We start from the raw sequence: 25,159 nt of genomic DNA, 5'->3' as shown, positions 1-25,159 counted from the left end.
GTCTTTTTCGTAGAGATGGGGTTTCACCGTGTTGGCCAGGCTGATGTCAAACTACTAATATTACTTGTGGATAACAGATCATCATGTTATACATTTGTGGGGCACAGTGTGATGTTTTGCTGTATAAATACAATGTGGAATGATTAAATCAAGCCAATTGATACGCCCATACCTCACTTACTTGCCACTCTGCTTTTCTAATTTGAAATACACTTTCTTGATACTCAGAATTCCTAAGAATCTATGTGTGTCTATTTCTGAACTGAGAATATGATTCTGTGCTTTGTTCATCCATTTACCCAACAAATACTGTGCCAGGGACTTTTCTAAGCATTTGAGTTCTATTAGCTAAAAAGACAAAACTCCTTTTCTTCTGAGGCTTACATTTCAAAGGGAGGTTTGTAGACAAATGCTAAATTATAAACATGATTTTTATTCTCCTGAATGAGTATGGCAATTATAGATACACCTGTAGTTTTAATTCTATAGATCTGTGGTGTTTCTAAGCTCAGAGAGAGCTTAGCATTTATTAACAATTCTCGCTTAAACCAATCCTTACTTTAGTGGTTATAAAATGGTGGCTTTCCATTTTCTGTTCCTTCTTCTGCGTGTTTCAGCCGGCATTCTGCTGCAAAAAAGAATGATTTCTCCTGTCCTCCCTTTAAAAACATGGTTTCGGAATTGCTACAGAGTCATGGATTCTGTTTACTTTTTTTAAATAAATGCAAAAACATTCTGAACCTGGTCCTATAGGGTTCAGCTGGAATTTATAGAGAGCGAACTGTGTGTCACTTAGGATGTGATGTCGAACAGTCCCTGTCCCCATGAAACTTACATTCTGGTGGAGAAAACAGACATTCGTCAAATGATCATATACCTAGTGGGGCGTGGCGGCTCACACCTGCAATCCCAGCACTTTGGGAGGCCAAGGTGGGTGGATCACAAGGTCAGGAGTTCAAGAGCAGCCTGGCCAACATGGCGAAATCCCATCTCTACTTCAAGTACAAAAATTAGCTGGGTGTGGTGGTGCATGCCTGGAATCCCAGCTACTCGGGAGGCTGAGGCAGGAGAATTCCTTGAGCCTTGGGGGTAGAGGTTGCAGTGAGCCCAGATCACGCCACTGCACTCCAGGCTGGGCGACAGAGCGAGACTCCATCTCAAAAAAAAAAAAAAAAAAATGATGTAAAGGAATGTAAACTTCCAGATGTAATTAATTCTGTAAAGGGAAGCCGTGATAGGGATGTGTATGAGCCACTCAAGGCAGACACCAGGAAATGGATGCCGACATCCAGAGGCTGAGTATGATTTCTTCCCTGAGGACGGGGCTGCAGGAGCGTCCCCAGGGCAAATGGACACAGGGGTATCCTGGAAGCGGCAGGGGCTGGGCACACAGGCAGGACAGAATGACGGCCAGCTGTGTGGAGGGCAGAGAGGACCCACAGTAAAAATCAGGGCGAGACGAGAGGTCCCTGGAACCGGGCCACCGTGGAGACTCATTATCCATGGAAGAACTTGCATCTTTCTCTGGAGAGCAAAAGGAAGTGAAGGAAGCGTAGTGTTTTATAGACAGAGTGGTACCCAGACCAGATGAGGCTTTCAGGTCACCCTCTAGCAGGATGCCTGCAGACCCGTCGGTAGGCCACCAGAGAAGCTGGGAGAGAGGACGGACACTTGGAGAGACTGCTCTGTTGGCCACGGAGAGAAGTCAGCAGACCTGAGAAATACGTAAGCTATGAAACTCTTGTGACTGTAGATGGTGGAAATCTTCTGTATCTTCCTCGGAAGGTGGTCATGTGCGCGTGTCACTTACCAAAATTCATCAGATTTGTAGACAAAAGATCCAGGCACCTCACTATACCTACATGTGACCTAAAAATCGTACCTTGCCGAGTGAAAAAGAAAGGCAGGGAACAATGTGTACTGTGTGTTAGCATGTGTATAAAGAAGCTGAAGATTTGTGTAAAGAAGATGTAAGTAAAATGTCTCCGGAAAGAAACACAGGGAAGTCACGATGCTTGCCCTGTGGGCAGAGGGTGGCGGGTCTGAGGGGCGGAAGAGGGAGGGAGACGTGGTACTGAACGTTGTTTCTCGTGATGGAGTCTTGAGCCGTGTGATGCGACTCAGAGGGGGACTGAGAACGCAGCCGGGGAGAAGCAGGTACCAAGAATGATCCTGACGTGGTCCGGCTTCCAAAACAGAGGGTCACGCCGATGAGCGAACTAGAAGCCACAGATGGAGTGCAGGGCTCCTGGCGAACGGGGAGGAACGGGTCCCGCAAAGCTCGGTGGAGGGCCTGGTTTTTGGCAGGAAGAGACGCAGGGCCTCTTCATGGGGAAGCGGAAGGCAGGATGCGCCCTGATGAGGTTTCACCATGTTGGCCAGGCTGGTCTCAAACTCCTGACCTCATGATCCACCCGCCTCGGCCTCCCAAAGTACAGATGTGAGCCTCTGCCCCCGGCTGCCAGTGTTATTTTTTCATCTGTCTTTGTTGACTTTGCCCCTGACAGGATTGAGGGGAATCCACAAATGGCACTTTTCTTCTCTGTCCAAAGTTGGGGTCAGGTTGATGGGGATCGCAATGCCGGCTCTGGTGTATTTCACCGAGAATGAACGCATGTACCTCCTGGCCAGCCTCAGGGAGTGACGGATGAGTGCCATGTTGAGGCCAAACAGTGCTCCCTGCGGGCAGGGAGAGCCAAGGACACGGAACAAGAGGCTCGCTCTTCTGGTCCTTTTCCTTTCTCCATTTACTAATCAGAGCAGTGAGCGAGGAAGTACAGAGAGACCCAGAGTGTTATACTAGTGGTGTCACTCCGTGCGCAAATGTGTGATCCAAGGCTAGGCGTGCCGGCTCATACCTGTAATCCCAGCACTTTGGGAGGCCAAGGCTCAAGGATGACGTGAGGCCAGGAGTTTGAGACCAGCCTGGGCAACATAGTGAGAGACTGTCTTTAGAAAAAGTTTTTTAAAAATTAGCTGGGCATGGTGGTGCACACCTATGATCCCAGCACTTTGGGAGGCTGAGGTGGGAGGATCGCTCGAGCCCAGGAGTTTGAGGCTCAGTGAGCGATGATTGCACCACTGCACTGCAGCCTGGGAGACACTGAGATTCTGCCTCTTAAAACAAATGTGAAACCCTGTGTCTACTAAAAATACAAAACAGGTAGCCGGGCATGGTGGCGCGTGGCTGTAATCCCAGGTACTCAGGAGGCTGAGGTAAGAGAATCGTTTGAGCCTGGGAGGTGGATCTTGCAGTGAGCTGAGATCGAGTCACTGCACTCCAACCGGGGTAACACATGGGGACTCTGCCTCAAAAAAAAAAAAGAAAAAAAAATATATATGATAAATACACATATAGTGATACATATATATAATCAAAGAAAAAGACGTTTTCTACCAGGCCCGTTTTCCCCAGAATTCCTATAAACATGTTTCTTTCTTTACACCTCTGCCAACATTGGGTTGTTATAAATATGTTTAAATTTTGCCTGTTGATTAGGCTAAACATGTTAGCTCATAATGGGGAGTCTTTTCAACTCCTGTTGCTGGGCCTCACTTTCATAGATTCTGATTCCGTCGGTTTGACGTGAGTCTCGCTTGTGTATTTAAAAGCATTCAAAAACCTCATTCGTGATGCTCCTGGTGTAGAGTTAAGATCAACGCAGCCCTGACTTTTGATTAGGAGGGGGTGGGGTGGTATCAGCACACACTTTTCTCTACCTTTGATAAGAAATTAGCTTTATGTCCAATCACATCCCTTTGTTCACCGTCAAAAAGCTGGGACTCATTAACATTGCAGCGCCTGGTCCCGTGAGGCTTCTCCCCGGAGCTGATCTGGGGTGCAGGAGGGACCTCTCATTCTGAGGTCCAGCCACATCTCCAGGTCTCGGCTTGGGGTGAGGGTGTATCAGAAAAGCCCTCGGACCACAGCCCGGCGTCGGTTCCGAAGCTCAGGAACTGCGGGCCACCTCCAGCATCGTACTTCATTCTGGTTCAAGCCGCGCTGTGTCTGGCAACTGTTCTTTGCATTTGTAGAGCAAGGTTGAGTTTCAGTTTGGTTTTCATTTTAATCATTAAGTTCCTTTGTTGGTTTTTTTAGGTTTCGGGAAGGAGGTTTTTAAGACGTCCACGTAAACCGTCATCTTTCCCTGAAGTTTCCACTTCTTCCCCTTAATTAAAAATAAAACAAAACAAAAAACGAAAACCAAAGCTCAGAAGTGATGGTTCTAGAGCAAAGCAAATGTTGCCGAGTGGCAGTATCTTGCTGTAACCTTTTCACTGCCCCGAAGCAGCGACGTTTAATCAGATCTGTTTCAACATGCCCAGACTAAGTAATATGGTCATTTTCCTAATTGACAGTTTTTAGCTAATATATTTGGATTTTTTTCCTCTTATGTTGTAGTTTACGTTGTGTTAGTTCTTTATTTACTGTGTCAATGAGATTGAGCTAACAATAGACAATAATAATAATTGCTTTTAATTCTGTAAGTTGTGCTTTATGTATTTGGAGCATGTATTATTAGGTGTATCCAGTTTTGGAAATGTTCTATCTTCCCGGGAGAGTGGTACTTATCATACAATTTTAGTCCTCTCTGTTAGTTTTACATTCTTTTGTTATTCTTTTAGTGATATCCCTTGGGAACACAATGGGTATCCTTGACCCACTGGTATATATCCTAAAATACTACATTTATCACTTTATTTTTTTATTTTTATTTTTTAATATATATTTTATTGCACTTTAGGTGTTGGGGTACATGTGAAGAACATGCACGATTGTTGCATAGGGACACGCATGGCAGTGTGGTTTGCTGCCTTCCTCCCCTTCCCCTATATCTGGCATTTCTCCCCATGCTATCCCTGTTATCCCTCCACAACTCCCCACCCCCCGCTGTCCCTAGTTCCCCCCAACAGACCCCAGTGTGTGATGCTCCCCTCCCTGTGTCCATGTGGCCAGGCTGGTTTCAAACTCAGGGGATCCACCCACCTCAGCCTCCCAAAGCGCTGGGATTACAGGCGTGAGCCACCGTGCCTGGCCTGAATGGGACTGTTTTTAAAATTTCATTTTTCAGTTGTTCATTGTTGGCATTCATCTTGTATTCTGTGACCTTGTGAAGGTCACTTACTCATTCAAATACGTTTTTTAAAAAATGTATACAATCATGTTGCTTTTCAATAAAAACCATTTTGCTTCTTGCTTACCAATCTGTATGCATTTTCTGCCTTTTTATTGACTTATTTCACTGGCTGGAGCCTCCAACAAATGTTCAACAGAAGCCCTTTTCCCGACTTTACAGGGAAGCATTCAACTTGTCATCATTTTGTGTGATGTTAGCCTAGGTTTTTTGCAGTATCCTTTAGCAGGATGAAGACCTTTCCTAACTTTCCATGGAGAATAGAGGTTGAATTTTGTCAAATCTTTTCATGAATGCATTAGGATGATTGTAGTTTTCTTTTTTCCGTAAATAGGATAAATTAGATTGATTCATCTTTTAGAATTTAAGATTTAGACTAACTTTGTATGACTTAAAAAAAAAACTCTACCTTGTCAAGATGTTTTATCCTTTTAATATATTGCTGGGTTCAGTTTGCTAATGCATGTTAAGGCTTTTTTGCATTTATTTTCATTTTCTGTTTTAGTATTATCTGTATTTGATTTTGATAACAGAGAGACAGTGGCCTCATAAAATGAGTTGAGCTGTGTTCCCAATCTCTATTTTATGGAAGAGTTTTATGCGATTGGTATTAGTTCTTCATTAAATGTTAGAATTCATCAGAGAAGCCATCTGGGCACAGAGGAATTTGTTTATGTTTTGAGGGCATAGGAGGCTAATTACGAATTCAGTTTCTCTAAAAGATATAGGAATAGTCAGAATTTTTATATCTCCTTGAAACAATTTTAGTAAGTTGTTTTTTTCAAGAAATTTTTCTCTTTCGTTTAAATTGTCTGTTTTTTGTGATAATATTGTTTTATAATATTCCCTTGCTATTCTTTTTATATCATTGAGATCTATAGTGATGCCCGGTCTTGGTAATTTTCATTTTTGCCATATTTTCAAATCAAGTTAGCTATAGATTTATTAATTTTATGACATTTTAATTCATTTTTCTCTGTCCATTTTAAAATGTGATTACTCTTCTCCTTTTTCTTCCATTTTCTGCTCTTTTCTTTTTGGCTTTTTAAGTTAGAATTTGAAAACATTGGTTTTAAACCTTTCATCTTTTTGTAAAGTAAATATTTTAAGCTATAATTTTCTTTAGCTGATCTCACAAATATCCATACATTGTGCTTTCATTTAATTTAGTTCAAAATATTTTTAAACTTCCTGTGACATATGCACTATGCAAAACTGTTTTTTACTTGTAAAATCCTGGGGAATTTGTTAAGGTACCTTCTTATTATTGATTTCTAATTTAATTCCGTTGTGGTTGTAGAATGGTTTCTGTATGATTTTGATAACTTAAAATCTCAAAGTGGTTTTTCGGTATTTTGAGATGGAGTCTTGCCCTGTTGACCAGGCGGGGGTGCAATGGCACGATCTCAGCTCACCGCAACCTCCGCCTCCTGGGTTCAAGCGACTCTCCTGCCTCAGCCCCCTGAGTAACTGATTTCTTTCTTGTTTCATCTGTTCTTTGTTCATTTTTCCTTTTGTATGACTTTTTTGGTATTAATTATTTTTTAAATATTGCATTTACTTCTCTGTTGGCTTATTTGCTGTTTGTCTTTGTGCTCTGGGGTTTACAATGTGCACCTTCAAATATAACAATCTGATATCAAATGATATTATACTACTTACTTCACGGGTAAAGTGACTACCTTTTCATAGTGCATTCCCATTTCCTTCCCCGCTTTGTGCGATAGCTATCATATATGTCTTACTTACACGCATCTTACAAATCTCCTAAATGTATTGGGTAATATTTTTTTCTTAAACAGTAAACTACCTTTTAAAGAAAGTTAAAAATGATGTCAAAACCTTTAATTTTTATTCACATATTTGCAATTCCCAGGCCTTATCATTCATAAGTTTCTGTTGTCATTTACTTTAGGTTGATGGTATAAATTCTTGAATAGAGACAGAGTCTTTCTAAGTTGCCAAGGCTGGTCTTGAACTCCTGGTCTCAAGTGATCCTCCTGCCTTGGCCTCCCAAAGGGCTAAGATTACAGGCGTGAACCACTGTGTCTGGCCTATAAATTCTTTTACTGTTGGTTTATCTGCAAAACTCTTTATTTCACCTTTATTTTTTAAAATTATCTATTTATTTAGTTGAGACAGAGTCTCACTTCGTCGCCCAGGCTGGAATGCAGTGGCACGCTCTCGGTGGGCTCGCTGCAACCTCCACCTCCTGACCTCTCAGGTGACCCACCCGCCTCAGCCTCGCAAAGTGCTGGGAGTCCAGGTGTGAGCCACCACGCCCTACGGCCATTACTTTCCATGGCGAAAACTGCAATTAATTTTGCAACAACCTAGTAGCATAGAAGCAAAAACTGCTCAGTTTTCTTTTCAGTGAGGGTGTTCACTGCACTCAGAATTTAGTGGATAGCTATTTTCTTTTAGCACACCAAAGCTGATACCAATGATTGTAAGCTGTACTAGCTTTTATTATTTTTGTTGACAAGTCGTCTGTCCGGTGAATTGTTTCTTTGAAAGGTGTTTGTGTGTGTGAAGGAGAGGGGGCCTGGCTGCTTTTAACATTTTGTCTTTGGGTTTTAGAAATGTCATGATGAGGCCGGGGGTGGTGGCACATGCCTGTAATCCCAGCACGTTGGGGGGCTGAGGTGGGCGGATCACAAGGTCAGGAGATCGAGACCATCCTGGCCAACATGGTGAAATCTCATCTCTACTAAAAACAAACAAACAAAAAATTAGCCGGGCCTGCTTGTGCCATGCCTATAGGTCCAGCTTACCTGGGAGACTGAGGCAGGGGAATCGCTTGAACCCGGGAGGCAGAGATCTGGTGAGCTGGGATCGCTTTGTTGCACTCCGGCCTGGCGATAGAGGGAGATTCATCTGGAAAACAAAGATGTAATGACGGCTGCCCTCACGTGGATTTCATTGCACATACCCTGCTTGGAGTTGACAGGACTTCCTGAATCTGTGGCTTCATGTCTTTGCTGGTTTTGGAAAATCATCAGCCGACACTGCCTTCACCCCACTCCTCCTCCCCTTTCCTCTGTGGATGTCAGTTATACGTTCGACTCTTCACTGTGCCCTGATTCTCTCTGACTCTCTTTTCTCTGTTCCCACCTTTTCTTCTCCTCACACATTAGCAGGAGATTTTTTACTGACCCGTTTAAGGTTCACTGGTCCCTTCTGCTGTGTCCAGTGTGCTTTAAGCACATCTGTTGAGTGCATTTTATTTATTTATTTTTTGGTTGAATCCAGAATCACTATTTTATTCTGTGTTAACAATAAGCAAATTGTGGCAGGGCGCTGTGGCTCACACCTGTAATCCCACACTTTGGGAGGCCAAGGTGGGTGGATTGCATGAGGTCAGGGGTTCGAGACCATCCTGGTCAACATGGTGAAACCCCGTCTCTAGTAAAAATACAAAAAATTAGCTGGGTGTAGTGGTGGGCCCCTGTAATCTCAGCTACTCGGGAAGCTGAGGCAGGAGAATCACTTGAACTTGGGAGGCGGAGGTTGCAGTGAGCCGAGATGGCACCACTAGACTCCAGCCTGGGTGACAAAGTGAGACTTTGTCTCAAAAAATAAAATAAAATACATAAATACATAAAAAATAAATACACAAATTTTAACTGAATAGAGATCAAACTAAAAACTATATATGGGAGAATCAGGAGAGAATGTATGCGTGTGGATGGGAGACACTAGTAAGAGTATTACATCTTCATCCTTCAGTTGGGTGTTTTGATCGGAAAAGAAAATCAATATTTAAACAAAAAATCACTTATTTAGAAATAAGGATATAAATATCCAAAGCAGTAACTAACTAGCTGAAAGTGTAAGTTATGTTTGGGAAAAACGAAGGAGGAGGAGGGAGGAGAGAAGTCTGTTCTGCACGGTTGACCTTTTAGAACCGTTTGATGTTCATTTGTTAATTCCACTTCTGTGTAACAAATTGCCATTTGACCTTTAACAGTTATGAATCACTTTGATAAAAAATAAAAGAAGAAAAATTAAGAATACATAAATAGGCTCTAGTTATTCACTGGTGAATTTCTTTATCTTGTCATTCATTTTCTTAAGTATCTATCACAATTGTTTTTAAATTGTACTTTCAGTTCTGGGGTCCGTGTGCAGATCTTGTGGGACTGTGGCATAGGTGCACACATGCCATGCTGGTTTGCTGCCTCCATCCTCCATCACCTACAGCAGGCATTTCTCCCAGTGTTATCCCTCCCCTACCTCCCTACCCTCTGCTATCCCTCCCTAGCCCCCCACACCTCAACAGACCCCTGTGTGTGATGTTTCCCTCCCTGCGTCCATGTGTTCTCATTGTTCAACAACCACCTATGAGTGAGAACATGAAGTGTTTGATTTTCTGTTCTTGTGTCAGTTTGCTGAGAATGATGGTTTTCAGATTCATCCATGTCCCTACAAAGGACGTGAACTCATCCTTTTTTATGGCTGCATAGTATTCCACGGTGTATATGTGCCACATTTTCTTTGTCCAGTCTATCACTGATGGGCATTTGGGTTGGTTCCACATCTTTGCTATTGTAAACAGTGGCAAAATAAACATATGTGTGCATGTGTCTTTATGATAGAAAGATTTATAATCCTTTGGGTATATTCCCAGTAATGGGATTGCTGAGTCAAATGGAATTTCTATTTTTAGGTCCTTGAGGAATTACCACACTGTCTTCCACAATGGTTGAACTAATTTACACTCCCACCAACAGTGTAAAAGTGTTTCTATTTCTCCACATTCTCTCCAGCATCTGTTGTCTCCAGATTTTTTTAATGATCGTCATTCTAACTGGTGTGAGATGGTATCCCAACGTGGTTTTGATTTGCATTTCTCTAATGACCACTGATGATGAGCATTTTTTCATATGTTTGTTGGCCTCCTGTATGTCTTCTTTTGTAAAGTGTCTGTTCATATCCTTCGCCCACTTTTGAATGGGCTTGTTTGTTTTTTCTTGTAAATCTCTGTTAGTTCTTTGTGGATTCTGGATATCAGCCCTTTGACAGATGGGTAAACTGCAAAAAATTTTTCCCATTCTGTTGGTTGCTGGTTTACGCTGATAATTTTTTCTTTTGCCGTGCAGAAGCTGTGGAGTTTGATTAGGTCTCATTTGTCTATTTTGGCTTTTGTTGCCAATGCTTTTGGTGTTTTAGTCATGAAGTCCTTGCCTACGCCTATGTCCTGAATAGTTTTGCCTAGATTTTCTTCTAGGGTGTTTATGGTGTTAGGTCTTATGTTTAAATCTTTAATCTAATCCATCCGGAGTTAATTTTAGTGTAAAGTGTCAGGAAGGGGTCCAGTTTAAGCTTTGTGCACGTGGCTAGCCAGTTTTCCCAACACCATTTATTAAACAGGGAATCTTTTCCCCATTGCTTGTTTTTGTCGGTTTTGTTGAAGATCAGACGGTTGTAGATGTGTGGTGTTGCCTCCGAGGCCTCTGTTCTGTTCCATTGGTCTGTATTTCTGTTTTGGTACCAGTACCATGCTGTTTTGATTACTGTAGCCTTGTAGTGTAGTTTGAAGTCAGGTAGCATGATGCCTCCAGCTTTGTTCTTTTTCCTTAGGATTTTTGGGGCTCTGCAGGCTCTCTTTTGGTTTCACATGAAGTTTAAAGTGTTTTTTTTTTTTTTTTCTAGTTCTGTGAAGAAGGTCAATGGTAGCTTGATGGGGATAGCGTTGAATCTATAAATTACTATGGGCAGTATGGCCATTTTCACAATATTGATTCTTCCTAACCATGAACATGGAATGTTTCTCCATCTGTTTGTATCCTCTCTTATTTCCTTGAGCAGTGGCTTGTAGTTCTCCTTGAAAAGGTCCTTTACGTTCCTTGTTAGTTGTTGTCCTAGGTATTTTATTCTCTTTGCAGCAATTGTGAATGGCAGTTCGTTCTTGATTTGGCTCTCTTTAAGTCTGTTATTGGTGTAATAGGAATGCTTGCGATTTCTGCACATTGATTTTGTATCCTGAGACTTTGTTGAAGTTGTTTATCAGCTTAAGGAGATTTTGGGCCGAGACGATGGGGTCTTCTAGATATACAATCATGTCGTCTGCAAATAGAGACAGTTTGACTTCCTCCTTTCTTATTTGAATACCCTTTATTTCTATTTATTGCCTGACTGCTCTGGCTAGAACTTCCAGTACTATATTGAATAGGAGTGGTGGGAGAGGGCATCCTTGTCTAGTGCCACATTTCAAAGGGAATGCTTCCAGTTTTTGCCCATTCAGTATGATATTGGATGTAGGTTTTTTCTAAATAGCTTTTATTATTTTGAGATACATTCCATCGATACCTAGTTTATTGAGGGTTTTTAGCATAAAGGGCTGTTGAATTTTTTCAAAGACCTTCTCTGCATCAATTGAGATAATCATGTGGTTTTTGTCTTTGGTTCTGTTTATGTGGTGAATTATGTTTATAGACTTGCCTACGTTGAACCAGCCTTGCATCCCTGGGATGAATCCTACTTGATCATGGTGGATAAGCTTTGTGATGTGCTGTTGCAATAGGTTTGCCAGTATTTTATTGAAGATTTTTGCGTCTATGTTCATCATGGATATTGGCCTGAAATTTTCTTTTTTGATTGTGTCTCTGCCGGGTTTTGGTATCAGGATGATGTTGGTCTCATAAAATCAGTTAGGGAGGATTCCCTGTTTTTGTATTTGGAATAGTTTCAGAAGGAATGGTGACAGCTCCTCTTTGTACATCTGGTAGAATTCGGCTGTGAATTCATCTGGACCTGGACTTTTTTTGGTTGGTAGGCTCTTAACTGCTGCCTCAACCTCAGACCTTGTTATTGGTCTGTTCAGGGATTCAGCTTCTTCCTGGTTTAGTCTTAGGAGAGTGTAAGTTTCCAGGAATTTATCTATTTCTTCCAGATTTACTGGTTTATGTGCATAGAGTTGTTTGTAGTAATCTCTAATAGGAGTTCGTATTTCTGCAGAATTGGTGGTGATATTCCCTTTATCATTTTTTATTGCGTCTATTCGATTCTTCTCTCTTTTCTTTTTTATTAGTCTAGCTAGCAGTCTGTCTATTTTGTTACCTTTTCAAAAAACCAGCTCCTGCATTTATTGATTTTTTGAAGGGTTTTTGTGTCTCTATCTCCTTCAGTTCTGCTCTGATCTTAGTTATTTCTTGTCTTCTGCTAGCTTTTGAGTTTTTTTTGGTCTTGCTCCTCTGGCTCTTTCAATTTTGATGATACGCTGTCGATTTCAGATCTTTCCTTGCTCCTCATGTGGGTATTTATTGCTATAATTTTCCCTCTAGACATTGGTATAAATGTGTCCCAGAGATTCTGGTACGTTGTGTCTTTGTTCTCATTGGTTTCGAAGAACATCTTTATTTCTGCCTTCATTTCATTGTTTATCCAGTCAACATTCAGGAGCAGAATGTTGTTCAGTTTCCATTCTGAACTGTTGTGTGGTTTTGAGTTAGTTTCTTAATCCTGAGTTCTAATTTGATTGCACTGTGGTCTAAGAGACAGTTTGTTAATGATTTCCATTCTTTTGCATTTGCTGAGGAGTGGTTTACTTCCAATTAAGTGGTCAATTTTAGAGTAAGTGTGATGTGGTGCTGAGAAGAATGTATATTCTGTGGATTTGGGGTGGAGAGTTCTGTAAATGTCTATTAGGTCTGCTTGCTCCAGATCTGTGTTCAAGTCCTGGATATCCTTGTTAATTTTCTATCTCACTGATCTGTCTAATATTGACAGTGGAGTGTTAAAGTCTCCCACTGTTATTGTGTGGGAGTCTAAGTCTCTTTGTAGGTCATTAAGAACTTGCTTTATGTATCTGGGTGCTCCTGTATTGGGTGCGTATGTATTTAGGATCGTTAGCTCTTCTTGTTGGACTGATCCTTTTACCATTATGTAATGTCCTTCTTTGTCTCTTGCTCTTTGTTGGTTTAAAGTCCGTTTTAATCAGAGACCAGGATTGCAACCCCTGCTTTTTTTTCCTCTCTCTCCATTTGCTTGGCAAATCTTCTTCCATCCCTTTATTCTGAGTCTATGTCTGTCTGCACATGAGATGGGTCTCCTGAACACAGCACACCAATAGGTCTTGACTTTTTATCCATTTTGCCAGTCTATTCAAAACGTCCCCCAGATCTGTGCTGACGACCCACAGTGCTGGCTGGAGCTGCTGCTCAGATCTGTGCTGGTGACTCGGGGTCCTTTTCAGCCTGGCGGGAGCCTCCTGGGCTGTGGCCGCAGAGGCCGTGGGAGGAGTGCCGTATCCGAACGGAGTACCGGAGGGGAAAAGCCACCCACCCTCCAGCCAGCTGCACCTCCCAGGTCCTCCTTGGGCTACACCCACTGTCCAACCAGTCCCATTGAAATGAACCTGGTACCTCTGTTTTGTGTTGGTCTTGCTGGGAACCGTGGCCCCGAGCCACGTCTAATCTGGCCGTCTTGGCCCAGCCCACAATTGCTTTCATGTCTGTTTTCTATAACTCCAATATCTGGATTTCAATGTCTTCTTGTTTGTTGTTTCTCTTTATTTTTTCGTCATTTGGTTCTTTTTCCAGATATGTCTGCTGATTTTTGGTTAAATGCCACATGTATTTTAAAAATCATAGTGACTATACATTTGTTCTCTCTCCTCAGATTTACCTGTTCACTCAGGAGGCATTTAGGGTCCGTAAAGATCCTTTTTGGCTGATCAGTTATTGAGGTAATTTAAGGCTGAACTTGATTCTCCAAAGGCTTTTGGTTTACCCTTAATCTTAATGCATGTAGGATTTCAAGAGCTCCAGCGGAAACCCGGGCTGTCGGTCAGTGCGCCGCCCCCCAGGGAGGTCACAGACTCCAGCTTCCAGGACTTCTTCGTTTCTCAGCCTCTTACGGGTCTCCGCTTCTCCACGGGCCCCTTTCCTCTCGGTGCCTGGGATTCTCGGAAGGTCCCCAAGCTGTCCCTTTCCTTAGGCACCGTGGGTCAGCACCGCTCGGACCTGAGCCAACGCTGAAAAGCGAAGCCCTCCGGGAACGCCAGGGCCATTGGCACAGACGCCCTCCCCTTGCCCTGGTTTTCCGACCCTATTCTGGGAGTCATAACTGCGACTCCAGTTTTTTGACTAACAGGTTTCCGAGTTTGTTTGTTTTTTTTTTCTTCAGACAAACCAAACAGATATTTACATTCTGACCTATTTCATTAGGAAAATCGCTTTCTCTTCTTTTGATACAGAATATCCGAACGGAATGTAGAAGCCCTGGACGGGCGAGACCATTTCACCCTCTGAGAGCATCGCCTCCTTTTCCTTCTGCTAGTGTTTTCTTCGCCTCTGAAGCCAACCTTCACTTTTTTTTCCCCTTTGTTAATATGTTGGGTTTTGTCTGGTCTGAATTTTAGAAATTTAAAAGATTATCAGCATATGTGTGAATATAACCTTTTTTCATTAATAATCCTGTAACAGAAAAAATCCTTAGTCATTTCCTTAAGGCAGTGACTGTGTTATTCTTTTTGCGGGCCTGTATCACATATTTATTGCTTTGAAATAAAGTTAATGTGAAACTTTTTTTCATTAAAAAGGAGCTAATATTAGAAATGCTTGATAGAACATTCATATTATATATTTATATAGTATAACAGTTTATAATTATATATAAACATAAATATATAATTATAGTACTCATTTATAGAAATGCCACATATTTATGTAATGTATAAATTTATATATAAATATATATTTCTATATTTATACATAAATTAATTGTATTAATATCTTATTTATATAAATATAAATATATAAAAAATGAATTATGTAATATAAATAAAATGGCACATGTTATATATTATATTATATGTACTATTATATTCATGCATTATATATAATTATATATCATACATCCTATTATATAATATAATTATATTATATAATCATAAGATACATGTTATCTAATATATTGTATTATGTAATAATATATAATGTATAATATATGTATCATATAATATTCTATCATACAATTTTATATAATATATAATATGTAGTATTACATAATGCATTATAAATATGTAAACATTTATAGTAATACTTAAATATTACATATTTATATTTTTATATATAAATATTTAACTTTGATTCCATTTTTTTGGCTGGCTAATATACTTTTTGAAATTTTTTTTAAAAAGTAAAAAGCCATTTATATTTTACTTATAAAAAGCTATTTAATAATAAACATATATAAATAAAATGTATAAATATTTATATACATAAATAAAATGTACACATTATATATCTATGTATTTATCCCCTCAATACTGGCTCTCCAGAGTTAGTTAACATGAAGCATTTGAATTATATTCTGTGCTCATATATTACATGTACCTGGATTCCATATACAAAGTTTTCTTTTTCAAAAGTGGCACTATTCATGTTATTTTGCCATTAACCTTTTTCATTTTACAACATATTTTCTGACATCTTTCTAAGTTAGTAAATCAAATTTTTTCTGGTTATTTATTGCTGCATAACAAAAATTCATCCCAAAACGCAGTTACTTAACATAATAATTTATGACTGCCCCTGTACTTCTGTGGTTCGGGAATTCGACAGCGCAGGGTCGGGGAGACTGGTCTCTCCCCACAGATTCTCTGGCCTCCTCTGGGAAGCCTCACGGCAGGGGCTGGAATAGCTGTCCACAGGCCCGGAGCCTCTCTCTGTCTTCCTGGCTGTCCTTTCCTCTCCAAAATCACACTACTGCACTCCAGCCTGGACAACAGAGTGAGACTCTGTCTCAAAATCAATCAATCAATCAATCAATGAAAAAACAATCGACCTTTCTTTACCTTTAGGCTCCTGCGAAGCTGCTGAATGAGACACAGTGTCTTTAAGAGAGGTAGAAGCTCTCTTGGGCATGCGGTTAAATGTGTCTGAGGCCTTAACAAAGGATCGTACAGCCCCATCCTGAGTTCATCTTTCCCAGGGACCAGACTTTACTGCCCTAGATTTGAAAGACTTTGCCTGGAGACACCACAATGAGAGAGAGTAGTCCCTTCCCACCCGGCAGACCCTGGCTCCTTGCTGTTCCATCTCAATTCTACTAAAACACCCGAATACCTTCTTCTTTAATTAATGTCTCCCTGCTTATCTTTTTTCACCTGCATCTGGAAAAATCCAGCTGGCATCTTCTATTGTTCCACTTGGAAATCACCCTAGTCGGATCCATGAGGTCCTCAGGTATTCTTACCAATGATTGGTTTTTTTTAGATGGAGTCTCACTCTGTGTCCCAGGCTGGAGTGCAGTGGCGTGATCTTGGCTCACTGCAGCCTCCGCCTCTTGGGTTCTGGGAATTTTCCTGCTTCAGCCTCCCGAGCACCTGGGATTACAGGCATGCGCCACCCTGCCTGGTTAATTTTTTGTATTTTTAGTAGAGATGGGATTTTTCCATGTTGCCCAGGCTGGTCTCAAACCCCTGACCTCAAGTGATCTGCTCGCGTTGGCCTCCCAAAGTGCTGGGATTACAGACGTGAGCCACCTCGCCCAGGAGACCACTGGTCATATAGTCACAGGCAGCGATTTTGCTGACTGTTCTGCTAGGACCTCACTCAGGCGCTCTTTCCTCCAGCTTCCAACAAGCACTCTCTGTGCCCTTCACGCTTCCTCCAAGAGTTTCCCAAAGGTCCTTGCAACCTCCATTATAGTCTTTCAAGGCAGGTGTAGCATTTTCTCATTGCTGAATCCCAAATCCAGCATTTTAAGTTTTGGTTACAGTAGCAGTCTCCTTCCAGATACCAAAGTTTGTTCCTGTTATCAGCTACTGCAAAACACACCACTGCAAAACCCTTACCCACACAGCAGAGAATATGTGTTGTGAGGAATTTAGTGCGCCCTGGATTCCATACTTAGATGGAATACGTGAAACATTTTACCCTTCAACATATATTTACCCAAACGATTTTTTTTTCTACTTCTACCTATTTCTATTCAGAGTGCAATGAATCTTTTCATCACCCTCTGCCGTTGGGTGTCTGGGGCACTTGAAGCCAATGTATTTACTGATGGTAAAAGAAAAGAAGATAAAGGAAGGGGATATTTCCTGGAGGGTCATCACAAGGTTGCACTTGTCTCGGTGTCTGGTTTGTGTGACTGAATCCCAAAGCTAGAGGCAGGTGGTGGAAGGAAGTTGAAATGGACTCCTTGCTGTTTCCTGGAGGCCTCACCTATTCCCGGTTAGAAGGAGAATGTGTGCTAAACCCAGCTGCCAACGCACGCCCAGGGCAAGCCCCTCCTGCTCCTGTCCTTCCATGTGGACTTTAGCCTCCATGACGTAATTGGTCAACGATTTTCTTTGGTGTTTTCATAGGAAGGCGCTGCCACACTGCTACTACATATATGGAATAAAACTTGAATCTTTGAAGGGCCAGGGCCTGTAAGCCTGCAGCCACCTTAACACGGAAGTCTCAAAATGCTCATAGCCAGTGAGGACCAAGAAACTGCCGGAATCTGCCATCCAGCCTCCAGTTCTTTGTTTGTGTGTTTTGAGACAGGGTTTCTCGCTTTCACCCAGGTGGAGTGCAGTGGTGTGACCACAGCTCACTGTAATCTTGAACTCCTGGGCTCAAAAGATTCTCTCCCTTAGCCCCCTGAGAAGCTAGGGCTACAGGCACATGCCACCACACCTGGCTAATTTTGCAAATCATTTTTTGTAGACATGGGGTCTCCCTATGTTGCCCAGGCTGGCCTCTAACTCCTGGCCTCACGTAGTCCTCCCACCTGGACCTTCCCAAGTATTGGGATTACAAGTGTGAGCCGCTGCCTTGCCTTCTCTAGCTCTGAGTCTTGCTGAGCTTAGTATCCTAAGGCAAAAGATCCTTGATTTTTTTTTCTTTTCCTCCCAAGGTAAGGTCTGTGGTGTGTGTGAACTATTCACGTGTAACAACAGCCAGCATGTACTGAAAGCTCACTTTATGCCTGGAGACAAGTTAACTGGCTGCACTGCTGTTTCACATAATCTCATTTAATTTTCTCAACAACCTTAGGGAATAGACACTCTAATTATCCCCATTTTACAGATGAGGGCAGTGAGGTTTAGAACAAACAACATCCAGGCCGGCAGGGAGGGCAGAATGAGAGCTTTGGACAGGCGTTTCCCAGGCGGGCTGTGTGGGAGGCCTCTACATTTCACCAGGAACTCTGTGTCTGTGTCCACACTTACCAAGGTACTGGTTTGTTTGTGCCTGAGTCCTGCTCTGTGGCCCAGGCTGGAGTGCAGTGGCGCGATCACGGCTCACTGCAACTTCTTTCCACCAGGTTCAATCAATTCTCCTGCCTCAGCCTCCAGAGTAGCTGGGGGCACCTGCCACCACGCCCAGCTTTTTTTTTTTTTTTGTATTTTTGGTAGAGACAGGGTTTCACCATGTTGGCCAGGCTGGTCTCAGACTCCTGACCTCAAGTGATCTGCCTGCCTCGGATTCCCAAAGTGCTGGGATTAGTCTTCAGCCACCGTGTCTGGCCCTACCAAGGCATTTTAGTGACCTGGTTGTCATCTAGAAAGTGACAAAATAATTGCTTACAGAGGCAACAGATTGTTAGACAATGCAGCATTGATCCCAATTAAGGGATCAGAGGGAAAGATCTTATGGAGACCCTGTCAACTCTATTCATCTGCCTGGGACTCATCGTGGAAACCCCTGTAAGTGTAACACTTTCTGTATTAGTCCATTTTCACATTGCTGGTAAAGATACACCTGAGACTGGGCAATTGACAAAAGGAGATTTAATGGACTCACAGTTCCACGTGGCGGCAGGCAGGAGACCGAGAGCGCCCAGTGACAAGGGTCTCCCCTTATAAAACCATCCGATATGGAGAGACTTATTCACTACCACAAAAACCGTATGGGAGAAACCGCCCCCATGATTCAATTAACTCCCACCAGGCCCCTCCCACGACATGTGGGAATTATGGGAGTACAATTCAAGGTGTGCTTTGGGAGGGGACACAGAGCCTCAGCTTTGATGCACATGTCTGAACTAGGTACATAAAGCTCAGCCCGTGGCTCAGGCATGTCGTGTTACTGAGTGGAACTGGGGCTGCCCACCCAGTGCAGTAAGACCAGCTATCCACATCCAGGTTTTGCAGCAGAAGAAAGGCAGGCATTTATCTGCAGGGCAGCAAGCAAGGAGAACTGGGCAGCTCATACCTAAGTCCCAACCACCCAGGTGGCTTACAGGGAAGGATTTTTAAAGTTGGGAGGCAGAGGCTACAGGCAAAGCCACAGATCAGTACAGGAAGGCGCTACATTTAGTTTGATTTAAAAAACCAGACATCTGGAAGCAGAGGCCCCCATAGGCTCACATTGGGACTAGTCATCTCAGTGCTTTGAAAGGTGGGGGTGGGAGGATTAATTGAGGCCAGGAGTTTGAGACCAGCCCGGACAACATAGGGAGAGTCCATCTCTCCAAATGTCATAGGTGAGTTCAAAGATTTTCTGATCTGTGATTGGTTGAGGAGGCGAAGCTTTGTTTAAAAATACGGGGTCTGCAGAAAAGAACGTTCACTCTGGCCTGCAGGTGTGGCTTCCTCCAGACCCCTCAGGAAGACATTTAGAACAAGAACCACAGTTGGAGTTTAGTTCTCAGTTCCTCCTTCTCTGAGGTCTGTGTGCTAACCAATCAGTTTAATGGGGTCCAGGTTTCTGGAAAGCATCTCAAGGACGCACACTAAGCTGTTTTGTTTAGATTCTGTAGGGAATAACGCGGTCTGACTGTGTCCACACCGACATCTCATCTTGACTTGTAGCTCCCACGTTTCCCACTTAGGGATAGGGGAGGGGTACCCCACAAGTCCCTAAGTCGTGGTAGTGAATAAGTCTCACGAATCTGCTGGTTTTATCCGTGGGAGTTCCCCTGCACTCACTCTCTTGCCTGCCACCATGGAAGACGTGCCTCCGCGTCTCCTTTACCTTCTGCCATGATTGTGGGGCCTCCCCAGCCATGCGGAACTGAGTCCATGAAACCTCTTTCCTTTGTAAATTAACGAGTGTTGGGTGTGTCTTTATTAGCAGCATGAGAACCGACGGATACAGGAAACAAAAACTTTCCTGACTCTAACTTTCTTGGCTATTGTTTTGAGCGACAGTTACCTTCTTGCTTATCAAGTTGCTGGTTTTACTTCTCAGGGCTAGCTAGGTGCCTGGAATTTCTTTGAAGGAACTCAAGATTTTTCTGTGTTTTCATGCTGGGGTAGGGGAGGGGTACCCTGCAAGTCCCTAAGAGTGGTGCCTATTATACCTCAGTTATAAGATAACTGAGCTAGGGAACATATGATCCAGCAATCCCATTGCTGAGTGTACACCCCAAAGAAAAGAAAGTAGTATATTGAACAGGCATCTGCACTCTGATGCTTGTTGCAGCACTGTTTACAAAAGTTAAGATTTGGAAGCAACCCAGTTGTCCATCAACAGATGAATAGATAAAGAAAATGTGGTACGTGTACACAATGGAGTACTATTCAGCCATAAAAAAGAATGAGGTCCAATCATTTGTAACTACACGGATGGAAGTGGAGATCATTATGGTATGTAAAATAAGGCAGGCACAGAAGGACAAATATCACACGTTTTCACTTATTTATGGGATCTACAAATCAAAACCATTTTGTAATCCCAGCAATTTGGGAGGATGAGGTGGATGGATCTTGAGGTCAGGAGTTCAAGACCAGCCTGGCTAACATGGTGAAACCCCGTCTCTACTAAAAATGAAAAGAATTAGCCAGGCGTGGTGGTGCGTGCCTGTAATCCCAGCTACTCAGGAGGCTGAGGCAGGAGAATCACTTGAACCTGGGAGATGGAGCTTGCAGTGAGCTGAGATTGCGCCAATGCACTCCAGCTGGGGAAATAGAGGGAGACTGTCTCAAAAAAAAAAAAAAAAAACAATTGAAGTCATGGATACAGAAAGGGTGAGGGGGGCTGGGTGGGCGGTCAGGGGGATGGGTAGGTAGGGATGGTTAATCGGTGAAAACCAAGTCAGAATGAATAAGATCTATTTGGTAGCACAACAAGGTGACTCTAGCCAATAATAACTCATGTATTTTACGGTAACATAAAGAGTGGAATTGGGTTGTTTGTAACTCAAAGGATAAATGCTTGAGGGGATGAATACCCTGTTCTCCATGATGCGCCCCTGTATCAAAACATCTCAGGTACCGCACAAGTATGTACAGCTTCCATGTACCTACAAGAATAACAAATAAAAAAAAATTTAAAAAAGATTACTAGAGAAGTAGGGTCCACACAAGATAGTAATAATACAGGTTAGGAAATGCTACGTGCCAAAGGCGTGGCACCCACGAGTACTTCAGGGACTCTGAAGCCACGCCCAGCGACAAGCCAGAAGGTGCACACACACACACACACACACGACCCTGATTGTGCTGCTGGCCGGCAGAAAAATAATGCCCAAACTTTCCTGGCAGTTGAAGCAGACAGTGGAGAGGTGACTGCTGAGCTGTTTGGAGGAGCCGCTTAGAGCAGCACTGGCTGCTTTTGTCCCTGATTGGTGTGAGCGTTTTCACATGGATCTTTTCTCTGGTTCTGGAATCAGAGGCATCTGAGCTGGTGAGCAGTCTTTCTGCCTCCAAGAAACTGGGGACCCGGGAAAGGAGGGTGCTGTGAGGAAGGACTAGCCTGCTTCGGCCAGGTTTGTTGTTCCTTCCTTATTGGCACAGCCTTGCGGGCAGCAGAGAGGGCCTGGTAAGCGTCTCATCTGCCTACGGGACAGTCTGAGACCCGCCTCGCTGCTTTGATTCTTCTTCTTGCCAAGACAGACCTGGCTTGCGCTGTGTACTCCGTCCGCCCCTGGGAGGCAGACAGGTGGGGACCGGGAAAGGCGGCTGCTGACTCCGAGCAGATGCATTGCCCTTGAGACCCGGGGCCGGGAGCGAGGGGGCTGCCCGGGCGGAGACCCAGCAGAGCTCAGCGCGTGGGCAGGCTGCGGACGGTCTGCGAATCTGCAGCTCACACCTGTGCCCGAGCGCCCTCTCCCTCCCATCGGCTCCATCCTGTGACCTTGGGAGACGTGGGGGCCTCGCCACGTGTTCCGAGGCCCTGGAGGGGGGCTCCGTGGTGGGTGGGCGACGCCCCGCGGCACTGGTGCCTCCCTGGACGTTGCCGGGGCGGTCACGCGGTACCCCCTGCACCCCCGCAGTTCGGGCCAGCGGCCCCTCCGCCCTGGCGCCCCGCCTTCCCCTGGGCTCAGGTGTGACCGTGGCCCTGGGACGTGGGCACCGGGAGGAAGTAGTGAAGGCGGCGGGCGCGGGGCGAGCTGCCTGGTGCGGACGAGCGGCAGTTTGCGGAGTTAACGTGGGCAGCGTCTTCGGGAAGCGAAGGAAGGAGCGCCGTCTGCCCGGCGCCGCCGCCCCCCGCGGGCTGCCTGTGTGTGCCGTGCATGTGCGCGCGAGTGTGTGCGTGTGTGTGTGCGCGCGGGTGTGAGTGCGCGCGCGCCGAGGCGTTCCTCAGGTTGCGCTGCCTGGAAACCGAGGGAGCCATTGGAGAGGCGGAGGGTGGGGGTGGGGGCTCCCCGACCCTCGGAGGAGCCGGGGCGCAGGCGGCCGAGGCGAGCCTAGAACCCGGCTCCCGAGCGCGGGCGCGGGCGGAGGGGGACGGAGCCGCCAGGGAGGAGGAGCCGGGAGGAGGCCGGAGCTGCATGGAGTTTCTGGGGCGCGCAACTCCGGCGGGGCCTCGGCCACTGCGCTCCGGGGCGCAGCGCGGCAGCCGCGCACATGGGCTGAACCCGCGCGGCCGGCGGCAGCGGGAGGGGTAGAGGAGCGCGCGGGGCGGGGTGCGGGGTGCGGGGCACGCGTCCCCAGGCGGGAGCGGAGGACACAGACCGGGAGGCTCGCGCCCAGACCGCGCTCCGAGTCGGCGAGGGGGCTCGTGCCGGTCCCGGCGCGCGCGTGGGGAGCGGCCCGGGGGCGCCGAGGGAGCCGGCGGTGGCAGCGAAGATGCCGGCGCGAGGACGCGGCTGCCGGCGGGGGGTGTGAGCGAGACGCTGAGCGCTGCCGGCGGCGCCTCCATTCCGCGCCGCCCCCTCCCTGCCGGCCTCGGAGGAGCCCCCCGCGCGGTGCGGAGGCGCGTCGGCTGCCGGGCTGCGGGGCCCCGGCGCAGCGAGAGGTGAGTGCGGCCGCCCGCTCCCCGCCCCGCGCGCGACCTCTCCTCCCTCTTCCCGGGGTCCTCGCCGCTCTCCCGGGCGCCCCAACCCCCGGGCGGTCGCGGGCCCCCGTGCTCGGAGTGGGCGGGCGATCCGCGGACCTGTTGGCTCCGGCACCGTCCCCTCCCGGCGGGCTGCGGCGGCCCGGACCCCCAGCCCTCGGTGCAGCTGCCTCCCGGCCGCCGGCCTGGGGGTGTGGGGTGGGGAAGGGCCGCGGTTCACTCGGGTGTCCCGGCACCTTGTGCGCCGGAGGCTGCCAGCCGTTCCTCTGCCCCCCGGCGCCGGTGGCCACCCGGCTGCGCGCGCCCGGGCGGTGGGGAGGGACGAAGGGGACCCGGAGCCGCACCGCAGCCCAGGTGGGAGCGCCCGGCGGCAGCCAGGTCTCCGCGGGAAGCCGGAGGGAGTCATGGCGATCGGGGAGGCGGGAGGCAGGGTTCGCTCCCTCCCTAGCCCCGGCGCCGACTGCTCGCCTTCCTGGGCGCGCGCTCCTGGCTGCCACCCGCCCGGGTCCGGGGGCGCCGGGGTGCAAGGGGTAACCGGAGAGGCCTCTGCAGTCCGGCTGGGACGCAGTCCCCGAGCCCGCAGCGGCTGGACGGGTCTGGCGCCTGGGCAGGGGTGGGCTCCGTCTTCCCCGGGCAGTCTGGGTTTCCGCGGGTGCCCGGTCTCCCCGGACTAGCTCGACGCGGAGTGAACTTCCCGAGACTTGGTCTGAGGGCTCCCAGGCAGCAGCAGGTAGTTCTGGGCCGGCCCCAGGGCGAGGGCGAACGGGGGACGCAGCGTTCCGACCGGCCTGGTGCTAGCCTCGGGCCACGTGCGCCCGGGCCGCCTCCCCACCGCGGTGTCCCACTGCCCTTTTTTCTTGGACGAGGCTTGTGTGAGGAAGGCGCCTTTCCTCCATTTGGGCCGAAGCCCTTAGCTCCCGGGTGAAGCGGTGTCTGCAGTTCCCTGGGTGCCAAGCCTGGGGCGCCAGCCATCCCCAGGCCCTGAGCCGGCTTTCTGCAAAAAAAAAAAAAAAATAAAAAATAAAAAAAAATAAAAACAACAGACTTTCTTGGGCTCAGGGAACAGCAGCCTAGCGCCGGCGGCATGCGGCTGGGAAGTCTGTTTAGTGCTGATAATCACTACATTCTAGAGTGACCCACAGTAACCTCCGTGACAGAGTTGAGATGACCTTCTCAGAAAGAATGGGTAGATTTCTGCGCTGCTGGTGTGCAGACAAACGCAACATTTGTGCACATGGGAGAACTCATGAGCTCCTCGGATTTTTAGGTTCTGCTTCTTTAACTGCTGACTTTTGCTCGAAAAGGGAAATTATTTTTCAATTCAGGCATCAGAGCTTTTGGAAAGGAATTTAAAGCCATTTGGTGTGAAATTGTCTTGAGGCTAGAACAGGACGTGTTTTCATAGGCGCCCGATTCCAGCTCTCCTCCCTGGCTTGGTGGTGGTTTTATTTCATTTTTGTGGGGTGGGAGGAGGTGTTGGAAGAAGGAATGGAGTCTTGATTTTTGTCTGCTCCCTGTGTGTTCTGATGCCCAGGTGTCCCCTCAGACCTCTCCGCCTTGCAAGGTTGTCACCACGCCCGGTTTCGGATTCGTTCCTGGGCTCCAGGAACTGGGTAACTTTGCTAGTTCCTCAGACCATCGGCGGGGTCCCCGACCGAAGCCCCAAGCGTGCCCTGAGCTGCGTTTCCGCAGCGGCCTGCCCTGGTGGGAGCCCTGTGGAAGGGCTCTGTTTTTTGAGTTCACTGCAGACGTGTGGGTTTTTCATGGCAATAGCTGCGTGGAGCTGTTTACTGAGAAGCTGTTCTACGACAGTGAAGTTGGTTACGGGGTGTATCTAAGCAGAGTAATGAAAACAAAACT

General features: G+C 46.1%; 1 protein-coding gene across 6 annotated transcripts in view; it reads left to right on the top strand.

Annotated features, from left to right (window-relative positions):
- CALN1 (calneuron 1) overlaps nucleotides 1-25,159 on the top strand; it is a 611,938-nt gene that overhangs the window by 83,513 nt on the left and 503,266 nt on the right. The window contains exon 1 of one of the 6 annotated variants that reach the window (XM_074390737.1): nucleotides 21,136-21,788. The exons of 4 other annotated variants lie outside the window; for them this stretch is intronic. The gene's annotated coding sequence lies outside the window, so the exon portion shown is untranslated. Of the gene's footprint in view, nucleotides 1-21,135; nucleotides 21,789-22,935; nucleotides 23,261-25,159 lie in introns of those variants that run through there. One more of the 6 variants, XM_039460744.2, reaches the window with a different exon arrangement.

Source organism: Saimiri boliviensis, chromosome 20, assembly GCF_048565385.1.
Source record: "Saimiri boliviensis isolate mSaiBol1 chromosome 20, mSaiBol1.pri, whole genome shotgun sequence".
Classification (NCBI taxonomy): domain Eukaryota; kingdom Metazoa; phylum Chordata; class Mammalia; order Primates; family Cebidae; genus Saimiri; species Saimiri boliviensis.
Note: the sequence above shows the minus strand (reverse complement) of the source record. Positions and strands in the feature narration are given on the sequence as shown.